Below are 12,018 nucleotides of genomic sequence, written 5' to 3'. Positions count from 1 at the left end.
CTGCAGATCTACTTTAATTGCATGATATTGCATTTAACTGCAATAGCAACAGAACACAGCCATACTGAAGGGGAAGGCAAGTCTGTTTGGGATGCTGGGTCTGTGTGTATTGTTAGGTAGTGGAGTCATTCTCAGACACTGTATACACTGAGCTGTACCGTACATCAGAGAACTAAGTAGTTGAACAACTTTGTACCTCAGATCTTGTAAAGAGAGATATATTTACAGATCTTGTAAAGGGAGATTAGGGCTACTAAGCTTAAAAGAATAGCAAAGCACACTCAGTATATGGTGAATGATGATCACTGAGGGGAAGCATGAAGAGAGTAGGACATTTATCCTCTTTTGGCACCATTAATTTTAATTTGAAGCTTGGGTCTGAAAGGCAAATTCAAATGAGCACATAGTACTTTGCAAAAAGTTCCCTTGGAGCCTGAACGTACTCAGAACAATGAAGAAGACTGAAATGCTGAACACTAATTAACTTGGAGATTTTAGCAGATACAACCCCCTGTCATTCAGCTATATCCTGGCCTGCCTCTTCCATTAAGTGGTTGGGAACACCATTGCTTGACACAGTGCTTTAGGAGAAATGAAAGACGTTCTATGCCACATGAGCAAGAAACTCTAGGGCCAGAGTGTCACCACCTTTTTTTAGAAGCACTGCATGAGACAATATGTGTGTATTACTGTTTGAATTCAATTACTGGACTTTGCTGGGTGTAGGTTGAAGCTGTGCCTACTCATTCCTAATCAGTTGCTTCCTACCTTCAATGCTCTCTTGTTGCACACTGCTTGCATGAACAGGAACAAAGGGTTTGTAGGAAAAAGGGAGTAGGACAGGGGAAAACCAATGTTTTGTAGATGTTCAAGTCAATGAAATGGTCAATTAACAGCTTCTGTGGACAGTAAGGACCCAACAACATATTCAGCCCTATAATAATCCATGTGGACAATTTCATGTATCTGGACATTACCAGATGCATTACCTCAACTGCTAGCATATGACACTAAGGTAATTTATATACTAGCACTTTTATAACAAGAACTTAGAGTTCTAGCATTTTATTTTCCTGCCCTGTGAAAGAAGAAAGATGAATCTCGACAGCTTTGACTGATGAGTCAAATAACTGTAATGAATCAAAGTATATTTCTAGCTGCCAGATATAATGTTACCGAACAAAAACTATTTTGGTGAAATACCAGCAAACGAAGGAACTGGAGCCACTCTTTTTAGTTCTTTGGGCTTACCATCATGAAGAAAGAAAAGCCTAATATGTTTACAGTCACAGCATTCTTAGCATCTTGACTTGCTCCTCTATGTGTATATAGATGATTTTTGACTAGCCATAAAAATATTAATTTGAGAGGACGCATCCTCTAACTTCCTACTTAGCTCACTGGAAACTGCCAGCTAGACAATTTTCAGTTTTGAACAATGCTTTGTTATGAAATGCATCTGAGTTTGCAATAGATGAGAATAAAATATTCGTAAAGATAAGCACATATTTAATGTGACATAATTTTTAGTGTTTATTTTTCCTGAAAAAAGAAAAGATTTTTTTTATATCAAAGTGAATGTAGTTTTTCTTATTTTATTGACTAATTTGTTGGGTGCCTGAATCAAATAATTAGTTATTAATATATCTCTACTTCAGCTGTGTTTTAATTAACAAGAACAGTGTACTGAGCCATTCAAAGTGTTGCAAGTCCATATGGCCTCTAGAGTACAACTGAGGCAGATATGTAGATGAATAGTCAATTCTGAGCCATAATTACATCTTTGTTGATACACAACAGTTGGATAGTGTAAATAAACCACAAACAACAAGTGTCAATGCAAGTTTTTCTTTGCTCACTAGAAATAGTTACCAAATAGTTTGATAGGTGAAATGCTATTATGATTGACAGATATTTCCCTATAAATTCTGTACAAATGAAATGTATGCCTCTTTATCATTGTAAGTAGATCATAACTCCTCTCATTCTCCCTCAAAAGGCCCAACACTTCACATGAGGCTTCATATTCTGGTCCAAAAGACAGTGTGGAAAATAGAAGCATCGCATGAGGTACATATAGGTGTGGCAGTGTAATGCATGGGTAAAAGTGTTCATTACCATACTTGTGAGAAAAACACTCAAACTCTCTAAGGTTGAGGTGGGTGTCTGTGACGAGATGCTGGCAGCGGGGGCTGCAGGGCGGCCTCTGTGAGGAGAGGCTGGGGCTGCCCGGTGCTGGACACGGCCAGTTCCAGCCAGCTCCAAGTGACCCACCGCAGGGCACGGCTGAGCCCCTTGGCCACAATGGTGGCCCTGCTGGGATAATGATTTTAAAAAGGGAAGAAAATGCCTGACAGAGAGAGGAGGAGGGAGAAAAAGGAGTGAGAAACAGCAGAGGAAACACCAAGGTCAGATGAGGAGTGGAGGCGGAGCTCAGGCATTGGATCAGAGATTCCGTGAAGCCTGTGGAAGAGACCATGCAGAGCAGAGGGAAAGTATGAGGAGGGAGGAGCCGTAGAGGGAAACCTTTTCTTACTGACCATAAACCCTACCCCCAACCTCCCTCTGCTGCTTGGGGCAGGGAGAAGGGTCAAGAGAGAAGTTAGATCTGGAAAAGGGGGGAGGAAAGGTGATGGTTTTATATTTGTCTTTCTGTTTCTCACTACCTGAATTAGTCATTACATTTTCGTTTTAACTAACAATAAATTAATTTTCCCAAGCTGAGTCTTTTTCTCTTGTGATGGTAATTGGTAAGTGATCTCCCTGTCTCTGCCTCAACTCATGAACTTTCTTGCTCCTGTTCTTCCTATTTTCTCCCCCCTCCTACTAGGAAGAAAGTGAGTGAGCAGCTGTGTGGGCATTAAGGTGATAGCCAAGGCCAACCCACCACAACAATATTCTCTAAAATACCATTTAATAGAGCTAATGCAAGATGGAAAAACAGGATGGATAATCTTACATACCTTCAGATGCTGGGAATCCCAACTTGAGCAGCCTCAGACAGGCCTCCCATTAGGGCATGGCATGCAGTGCAGATCCTGTCTGTAGAGGTTTGTCAGCATTAAGAGCTCTAATGGGATTTTCTTAGAAGTAAACAGCTCTATTCATCATTTCTACTGTCAAGCAAAAAGATGTTTGCATGAGAACATGTTGCTTCACTTTTAGATGTAGCCAAGGACTCACAGGTGGTGGTATCACTGGTGCCAAGTGAGAGCTGTCTACAGGCTCCTCCATTACAGTCAACCTTCTGAGTTTATCCTGTGCCCAAGGGATTTGTGCAGCACAGCACAGGCCTGAAGGCACAACTAGATGTGCAGAACAGCACAGCACAGGACAGGTCTGCACCTACTCAGATTAACTGTTATGTGGATCACAAACTCCGTGGTGTACAGTGGTCTGGATCACTACTGCTGGTCACTCAAAAAAAGCAGGTCTGAATGCAAGATGTACTTGGGTGATAGAGTGTGGTGGGTCAGCCTTGGCTGACAGACAAATGCCTGGCCAACCACTCATTCACTCCCCCTCAGTGGGAAAGAGGGAGAAAATAGGATGAGAAAGATCATGGGTTGAGATAAAGACAGGGAGATTTCGTAATAATTACTGTCTTGAGCAAAACTGACTCAAATTGGAGAAAATTAATTTATTGTAAACGAAAATAGATTTGGGTAGTGAGAAAAAAAGTCAAACAATAAAGCAATACCTTTCCTCCTCCCTCTCCCAGGCTCAAATTCACTGCCTCACTCTCCTCACACCTCTCCACCCATGAGAGATGCAGGAGGGTATGGGGGCTCCGGGTGGTCAGTATGCAGCGACTTCTCTCTGCCACTCCTTTCTTCTCACACTTTTCCTCTGCTCCAGCATGGGTTCCCCACTGGAGCCAGCTAGAACTGACTGTGTCCAGCCTGGGGCAGCCCCTGGTGTCTTCTCACAAAGACCACCCCTTCAGATCCCACTGCCAACACCTGGGTACCGTCACCCAATACACAGATAGACCCTGAAGAAGCAACTGAGTGTGTCCTCTAGCGGAACTGGGTTTTCTGTTGCACAGCAGCACATTTTTCCTGTGCCTTTCTATGGGTGCATCAGGACAGACAATTGTTTCCAGTGCATGGGATCTGAGAATGTGAGAAAGGCTCTAGCTCAACTTACCAATGGTCAAAAGTCACCATGCAGATGATTGGTTGCTGTTTTTCTGTTGCTGCTTATTACTGTGGATTACGCTTCAGCTCTGAATTTCTCTTTGCACTAATTGTGAAGATTTTTTTCTCTTGATTTGACAAAAGTCTAAATCAAAATAACTTATGATCCTAGCCCTTTTCCATTCACCATGTCTGCTTGCAATGTTATTTGTTTTCTGAGAAAATGTGTGAACACACATTGGATGATTATTTTCTGAAACAAAAAGCTTTTCTCAGTTCATGTCATGCATAGACTTAATACACTCTCTAGCAATAAAGTAGCTGTTGATTATTGCCCTGCACAGTTGCTGCAGCCTCATTAATTTCACTATGTAGCTTGCAATAGTTTCATGCCAAATTAAAAATATAGGTCATTCAAAGGACTAATGTGAGATCAGCCTGCAGAAATTTGAAGCTCACCCGAATCCGGCAATTTATAAATATACAAAACTACTTCATAGTTCATCCAAAAGCAAAAATTCACAATGGGTATGATTAGGAGTGCTGTTCTGTCTTAGCAATTAGGCTGATATGTACATGATTATGAAAATGAGAAAGATGCTTTTTATTGTTTGCATGCTATTTAAATATTGAATGCTTATCCAGGGTTACCTGGGTCATGGGAAATGTTCAACAACTGAAGCAACTTATACTTTTAAAAATATTACTTACTGGACAATGAGCCTGATTTGAAAACCACAGAAGTCAAGGAGTTCTTTTCATTGTGTGGAATACATTACTGGCCATGCTTTGTGTCTAGTTTTGGATGGGATACTACAAACAGGCACCCTCACTGTGATGATATTTTGATGGAATAAGATGGGTCCTTCCTATACACAGAACATGTTAAGACAGTGTTAGAAGTATGGTATCAGGTGCTGATGAGTCTCCCTTTGGAGAACAAATATGATGATGAGGAATGGAGAGGCTCTTGTTTGAGCAGGTTGAAAGAGCTTGCCCTGCTTAGCCTAGTGAAGGCTCTCAGAAAACATTATTCTTCTCTACAAGTAAGAGTATGAATTGGGTAGGTGGTCACTTGTGAATACTACTGAAGTCTCACACATGAGTCATGCTATAGGGAGTTGGAGAGAGGAGGCATGACCAGAAGCGATAATAAGCCCCATCTCCTCCCTCCTTTGCATGAAGGTTCTCTGCATGTGAGCATAGCAACTTCTTCCTGGCTTGCAAACCTGGCATATGGGATTAGGGAGATGAGAGAGAGTATCCTGGAAACAGGAGCTAATGGAAGGCTAAAGTTCCCATAATATTCCCTGATAAACCATCACCTGGATAAACACTAAGCAGGGAAACCATCTGCTTATGAAAAAGAAAAATATTGGCTGTGAAAAATGTGTGAGAACTAATGAAGAATGCTGAAAAATCAGAATAAGGTTATGTTTTGCTGATTAAGGATACCAATTAAATTCAGAAACCAGACAGAAAAGAGTAGGAGTATTTTACTGGGGATAACGAAATAACGTAACAGAGTAATACAGAAAACATACAGTAAAAAAGACAGAATAGTGCACTCAAACAAATAGGAAAATATAGGGTAATGCATGACATTACTATCTGAGAGAGAGAATATAATTAAGAAAGATCCATCACCACTTGCGTACGTTACCATCATCCAGATCCGCAGTCGCTGGGGAGCCCCGGTTACAGCGAGGATTTGGAGAGCCTGTCCCGGCAAGTGGGAAATCCTGCGCGGTGCGTCCAGCCGTAGGTGAGGCATCCAAAGTCACTGCAAGCAGGTCCAGCCTTATATACTAAAAATCAGCAAGCCAGAATAGCTGGCACCTTTTGAGTGGAAGTTTTGAGTGGAAACATCTGGTTTCACTCTCCCATTAGATTCCCCCAGAGCCTGGCAAGGGCTCAAGAAGGAAGCTAAGGGAGTTTCCCTGCTTATCTAATTTATTTATGGCTTCATGGCCTTGTTAACTTGCCCCTACACAAGGAAGGATAAAGATATATTCAGGATAGACATGTTTTATGATATCTAAGCTACATCTTTCACTAATGAGCATACATATTTCACTAATGATTACGTACTAAGTTAGAAGCTTCGGCTCAGGGCCTGTTGTTTAGGCTTCAACACTTCAACACCTTAGCACTTTTTATGTCAGCATAGGTGATTTGTTATAAGCTAGCACAATACCTACTAGCATAATGGTTATCAGTTATAAAGTATACAGGATTCATCTATAGGTCAACTTTGGCTTGGGCCTATTGTCCAAGTCCTAGCACTTCAGGTTGCTAGTAAGCTGAAAAGTAAAGTTTCTGAGAACTCTGTTGTTAACATAGCTTTATGTTTAAATGTTTTAAGGAGGGAACTTAATGACATTATGAAGAGAATTGTATGACTTGGCTGCAGGGAACTGGTTTCAATTGCCCAGGATGTTCTTTCCAAGCTTTTACAATCTGTTTCTAAGTAATTTTTCTTTTGATGATTGAAGATTGCCAGTTTTCAAAATTATACCCTGGTTGATGTAACTATACAAGCTATTTTTGCATAGCTGTTTACAGATTTCAGTGTTATGTGTTTTTATCTTCTTTTCTCTGACTGAGTCTCTTTTTTCCCCTGTCATTTATATGAAGAATTTTCTCTAGCATGCAAAAACTTACCATCAGAAGGCTTAAAGAAGCTGTTTTTCCACTGATTTCCCACTACTGAAAAACTCTCTATAGATGTGAAAAGCTTAAGAACATTCAAATAATTAAATAATTGAAATGAAATAATTTTAATTTAACAATACTTTTAATACAGTGCAGTATTTTTTCTGCTTGCAGACAATAACAGGTTTTCAAAATTTTCACAAGTCCTCTGTGTGGTTGAAAGTCTCAGAATGCATTCTCTTCCTACAATTTCGATGTCCTTAAAAGAAAGCAATTTTTTTCCTCATTTGAAATCCATGTATAAATATTCTGCTCCACCAAACAACTAAAATGCTAGAACACAAAGGAGTCATTTAGATTTTTCCCTGGTCAGATATATGCAGACAATACACCTGCCTTACCATCAAGGAGTATTAATAGAAATAAAGGTAAATTTGCATCAAATTTATGAGGAATAAATTGTAAATAGTTGCAAAGTAGTTAATTAACAGTTTCATAATAAAAGATTTTAATAGTCACTACATTTCTGAAGCTATGTGAAATAGAATGTACTTACCAGAGGTAATAGCTAGTTTAATTCCCCTCCATAAGTGTAACAGCCATTCTTTGAAAATTATTGTGCTTAGGAGCTGTGAACTGAGACTGTTGAGAGAAAGTCTCTCTTCAGTTTGGAAAGCGTGTATATGAAAATGTAATTCTGTCCAGGTGTGACCCAAGATCACTGAGATTAACAAGGATGTCCTCATTGACTTCTGTTGCAATGGTGCTCTCCATGAATATATATAGTGTTTAAATATATTAAAGATATAGCACAATATTAAAAGTGGTAATAATGCTCATCACCATCACTGTAAAATAGTAAAGTACTAAAATAAAGCAATATAAGACTCCATAAAAAAATCTAAGCATCCAACATTTCAATAATGTTATCATATTCATATACATAATCAGTCCTCTTCAATAGCATTGCATGAAGAGTGTCCACAGTGTCATAAGACAGAAACATATATTTTTCACTCGTTAAGAGAGAGGGTATGAGTCCATAGGTGTTAAGGATTTTAATGGGGTTACACAAATTTATTTGAGGCCATTATACATTTGAAACCTCAGGTAACAGGGAATCATAGAATCATTCAGGTTGGAAAAGACCCTTGGGAGGAATGTATTGTTAATTACTGGAACAAATTAAAAAAAACCCTTACAACTACTTCACAACTTCACAAACTGACTTTAATAAGTTTTAAGCAGCTATATTTAATAAGTATATATTGATGAGATTAAATTGCTACATATTGATTAGAAAGAGAAACCTTCTTAATTAGACAAAAATGACTGATTTCTATATCAACATCCCTATTAGAGTTTCACGTAATCTTGATATATACAAGACTTTAAAACTGGAATAAAATATACAGAACACATATGACACATATTATAAATCAGAACTAAGTGGAAAGAGAAGTGCGCTGCAAAAGGTCTCTTCCTAAGAAATCTAGAAACATTAAGGTAGTTACAGTGTAACGGGAAGGCCAGATAACACTTTGTGACAGATATTTGAAGTTTTGCTCTAGTGGAGACAGTTTGGCAAAGAAGAATTTGAACTTCTCTAAACATCTCTAAACATGACATTCTAATAAGCCAAAGGTGTGATTCAGGTCTTGTAAACACAATTTTTTTCCTCAAGTAATAGATAGCTACTTTAACTGCCTCAACATCTAGACAAAATGAGATATCAGAGTGAAGGATTTAGTAGCTTTGATGATTTGTTTCTATGCTCCAGGAAAATGATAATTGGAATCTAAAGGATACAGGAACCTTCGCTTGCAGACTGCTGACAACAATCCCAGTCTCAGGTAATAAAAGGGAATCAAGAGATCTGCGAGGTGCTGAAAGAATGGGGCAGTCCTTAATTGGACTGGAAAGTCTGGATGAAGAAACCCTGGAGGTTCATTCAGGCTAAAACACATGCTGCTGCCTCTCAGACGTGCTTAAAATGCCCACCCCATCTCTCCTGCTTAATTTTGCCTTCAGGATCTTCTCTTTCTAGTCAAGGGGTGCAGATATCACTTTCTGTGACTGCAGGTTAGGATTGGCCAAATCAGGACTACTGTCATTTTTAATAATGCCCACAGAAACAGAAACCCTGAGATACCATGGTAAGGAATTCAATATAAGGACATAGATAAGTGAAAGCTTTGGGAAAGAATATGTCAATGTGCAGATGAACTAAAAATAGCCCACAGCCCTCCAAACATCCTTCACTCACCACACTTTTCCATATCTCATTCAACTGAGCACTAGAATATTTCTTACTTGCATTGTAAATGATTTGAGAAGCTGAGGTGGTAAGTTTGTTGCTGATGATTGGTTTGACTACTCAGAGGCAAGAGGCCAGTGAGAACTGAAACTTCATGTTCAACAGAATGAACTAGTTTGGGTGCTGCAGAAGGGCTAGTGAGAGCTATCTTCACCATGAATTTCTAATTCCTCTATTACTACTAATGAACTGGTCACCAGTCCTGAGGACAGCAAATTCCAGACTATCAGAGTATTAAAAAATTATGTAAATGAGATATGGAGACCTAATTAGAGTGCAGGAGTTGCATGGTTCAGGGAAAAGTTCAGTTATGTATCAGTAATTACACAACAGCCCTTTTTCCTAACAGGCTAAAACAACTCCATTTCAGAATAATAAGTATTATAATTAAAACAGCTTTTCAAACTAATGATGCATGAAATATATAATAAAAAATGTGAAGTCCAAACATCTACAGGATTTCTTTAAAGGCCCAGGAAGCATGCAAAATAGGAAAAATATTATTTTGATGCAGATAGTATGTCTTATTTTTAGCAACAGAATGTTAATGGCAAGTACAAAATATTCAATGTCAAGGAATATTCATGCTCAAATACAATATGAATTTAAAATTTTAACTTTGTTCTTGTTCTTAGAAGTAAGGCAGAATGAATTACATAGGTTTGAATGCTGAAGGAGGGGCGTGGGTAGTTGCAATGGGTGTTCAGAATGAAAGGTTTGCAATGATGAATTAAATTTAATGGGCCAATTCAGTCTTTTCAATCATACTATTAAAGCTAAGTACTGAAATGCACATTTTGTCCCAGGAATTATTGCTCATTTTGTATCCTCCTGACTTTTTCTTCACTTATCACAAGTTTTTTTTTCTTCTTTAAAAGATAAAATTGTGGCAGCCTAACAAATTGTAACAAAGCAAAAAGAATTGTGCTTCCTAAAAGGGAAAAATAACTGAACAACAGGGACATAAACTTCTGGGTGTCAAATTATTTTTACATATATTTAAATGATACTTTTGGATCACAGGACTTCAGTATCCTCCACTCTACTCAGAACCTAATGAAAGCTTGATTCTGAAATGTTAAAAAATGAAGGTTTTTTCTTAGCTTGTAAAGCACCTGGCAGGACTAGACCCTAAAGTTATATCATGTTTTCTTTCTGTTTCTTTTTCTTTCAAAACTCTCTCTTTGTTGATCAGATCACTGATACTGATGACCTAAAATGTGTTATATTGTATTGTCCTGGTTTAACCAGGATAGGGTTAAGTTTCCCCAGCAGTGGGGGGGGTAGATCTAGCCGGGTTATTCAGATACCATGCGGAAGTCACATCCTGGCATGGGAGCGCGGGGCGCGTGGTTTTATACATCTGCTCCTCTCACTCCTGTATTGGTAGATATACTTTGCTCTGTTCATTGTTATCACTGTTATTGTTGCTGTTTGTTGTGTTGCTGTTGCTCTGTTGTATTAAACCTTTCCTTATCTCAGTCCTGGAGCTTTGTATTTCACTCCCTTTGTGGGGGAGGGGCAGCGGCCACGTGGTCTCAGACTCCAGCGCTAAACCATCACATGTATTGATTTCTTTTCAGAGAGGAGAATGCCCTCTGACACAAGAAAAGCTGAAGGAAAACAAAAATACCAAGAAAAATACATATAATTATCCTTTTCTTCATGCTGGTACATAATGGGAGAAAACTGAGACATTAGTTAAAAGTCCAAGACAATATACATATTACCAGATACTGGGAGGATTTTTGTGTTTGAGTTTGCTGCCTTTTTTTTTTTTTTCCCCCATAAAGTTTGTTCCAGCTTCCTTGGAGCTTTCACTGCAAATCTGGCAACAACTTCGAGCTGTCTATATAACAGACATAGTAAATCTTTAGGAAAAAAATAGCATTAGGCTTCGAGATAAATGTTTGTTCTCAAAGGCTGGTGTAAATAATGTGTCCAACGCATCAGCTTTTTGAGCTTTTTGTACCTCTGAGATATCTTTTAACTGTGCTGAGCAATTATTGGAATTATAAATCTTCAATTATTGCTATGTCTAGGATTATGCACATGAGCTTTAAAGGAGGAAAAAGACCTATTTTCTTCCTCTAACACCAATTTAATTGTGTTGAAGTTGAAGATATGCACAACTGAATTATATTTGCTGTGAGGAGATGGAAGAAACTTGTAAACCAAATTACTTCTGGATCATAACTGATGAGGCCAAATAATTCTGTACCTAAATTAGCTTCTTTTTTTCTCCAATCTCTTTATCGTAGGAACTGAACCTTAATGTTACATATTGCATTCCTTTCCATTTTATTCCTCTCTTAAATAAATTTGTACTTCGAAATTCCAAGAGTCCACTAACTGTGTAATGCAACACATCCATCTGCTGTAGTTGTATGCCATCACATCTTTACAGCACGTAAATAAGCAAAAGTAACCCAAGTTTTCTTATAAAATTAGTGCTTTTAAGATACTGTATGATGATAATTTCCAATCCCCAAATGACTATGAACTGGAAGCTTAAGATAGCAGATGACAGAGTTTATTTCAGTAATTTACTTGTGCCATGAGTAATGTTTGAGACCATGCCATTTCCCTAACACTTCTGACATAAAAAGTCAGTTTTGCTGCAAGAGTGTTGTACAATTTGGCATAATAGAGTTTGTTTTTCCAGGACTTTTAACTCCCGAGCTACCAGACTTGGAAGAAGGAGCAAAAAAGACTCTATTATACATTTCACAGAGTTTATTTGTACTTCTGTTATGAAAATATATCTGTAAAGTTCCCTTTGAAATATTTTCAGATGTTTGTCAATAAATATATTCAATTTCAACAGAAAATGAAAATACATGCAAATGTTTCACAAAAATCTGTATTTCTGTATGCACTAATGTATCAATGCCCATTTAAATGAGT

Source organism: Strix uralensis, chromosome 5 (assembly GCF_047716275.1).
Source record: "Strix uralensis isolate ZFMK-TIS-50842 chromosome 5, bStrUra1, whole genome shotgun sequence".
Taxonomy (NCBI): Eukaryota; Metazoa; Chordata; class Aves; order Strigiformes; family Strigidae; genus Strix; species Strix uralensis.
This window is presented reverse-complemented; position numbering follows the sequence as displayed.